General features: G+C 42.1%; 1 pseudogene; it reads left to right on the top strand.

Moving 5' to 3' along the window:
• Positions 1-635: 635 nt before the first annotated feature.
• On the top strand, positions 636-1100 carry LOC116764987 (annotated as a pseudogene).
• The last annotated feature ends 533 nt before the right edge of the window (positions 1101-1633 follow it).

Genomic DNA, 1633 nt, shown 5'->3' with positions numbered 1-1633 from the left:
TGACATAAGTGAAGCTGTGAATACAGAATTCCAAGGTGTTTGTATGCGAAGAGGCTAGTGAGGAGAAAGGGATAGGCATTGATGGATTCACGCACAATTTGAATAGCATAATCAATAAAACAAAAAAGTTTATGAATAAAAAACGCTCAGAATTCACCCTGCAAAACATCCTTGCTCTAAGAGAAAGAACAAGTGGAATAACTCGTTTTCTCCAACTGAAGTTGCACTGTGTTTTTCAATAGTTTAGAAATAATATGCCTTAAAAAAAAGAAATAATATCTCTTGAGAAACAAGAGGTAAGCTTTGGCTCTGTTTCATACACGTCAAATGACACAACTTGGGAGCATCAATAACGTGGACACCCGACGCAATTTTGCTACTTTGGTGATTATTGAAACAATGTTTTAAAGCTCAAGGATAAGAAATGTAACGAATGTTTTACAAAAGGAGAGGAAAATAAAAATTTCCTTAGCAAGAGGGGAGTTTTTCTTTTGTCTGTAGGTATGAATAGTATAGGAAGCAATTAATGGACACATTTTTTGAAATGGTTCTGGCAGCGTGGGCGGGTTGTTCGCGCACCTGTTCCTGGAGTCGCAAAAGAAAGGGAGACAGGAGCAGCACGCTCTTCCTCAGAGATGTCTATTGCTGTGCATGTTCAGGTCCTACACGAGGCTGAGGACCACATTGTGAATGTCAGACAAACCCGGCGACGTGTATCGTGGGAAGTTCATGAGGCAGGGGACAACAGGAACTGCCAGATGTGCAAGGTCACAGTACCCTACAGAGGTGATGGGCGGCTCACCTGGACTGTACATCCGTGGCAGGAAGATTCACTTTCTGATCTTGCCAGATATGCTGAAAAACTCACCCATGTTAAAAAGCATGAAAAAGAAAAACCAAGGCTCGGGGCCAACCGGTGAAAAACTGCTATTCTGAAGGCCCAAGCGGCCTCAGGAGAAAGAGGATGTGGAAACATTTTCCAGAAGCAAAGATACATTGTTGAAGAGAACTTTGCCCTTATTTTTTCTTTTAGGTTATCTGGGTTGGGGTGTGGTGGTGGTGAAGTGCATGCTTATGTATATGCCCTAGGTTTTCTTTGACATCTTTCTCTTTAGATGAGGAGAAATGTTAAATTTAATAAACATGGTAGTGGGTTTTTTTTTCTTCTTGAGAAAAAGAGACAGGTCTAACCTGGGGCAATTTTGCCCTCCACGGGACAATGGGCATTTGGCCATGTCTGGTGATATTTTGGGTCGTCACAATTTGGGGGTGCTCTGGCATCTAGTGGGTAGAGGTCAGGGACCTGCTAGACATCCTACAATGCTCAGGTTAGCCCCCCAAAACAAAGAACTATCTGGCCTCGAATGTCAACAGTGCTGAGATAGAGAGACCCTGCCCTAGCCCAACAAATCTAGCTGGAGAATTTCAGTGAGAAAAAATGGGTTCCTCTCTTAAAGGAAAAGACACATGCTGCTGCCTTTGTGTTTTCTTTCTAAAGTGGTGGCTTTAATTAAAACTAATTTTACCATATGACCCAGCAATCCCACTACTGGGCATATACCCTGAGAAAACCATAATTCAAAAAGAGTCATGTACCAAAATGTTCATTGCAGCTCTATTTACAATAGCCAGG

This window comes from Phocoena sinus, chromosome 14, assembly GCF_008692025.1.
Source record: "Phocoena sinus isolate mPhoSin1 chromosome 14, mPhoSin1.pri, whole genome shotgun sequence".
In the NCBI taxonomy this organism is placed as follows: Eukaryota; Metazoa; Chordata; class Mammalia; order Artiodactyla; family Phocoenidae; genus Phocoena; species Phocoena sinus.
The sequence above is the reverse complement of the archived record's forward strand: the minus strand, read 5'-3'. Positions and strand labels throughout refer to the sequence as shown.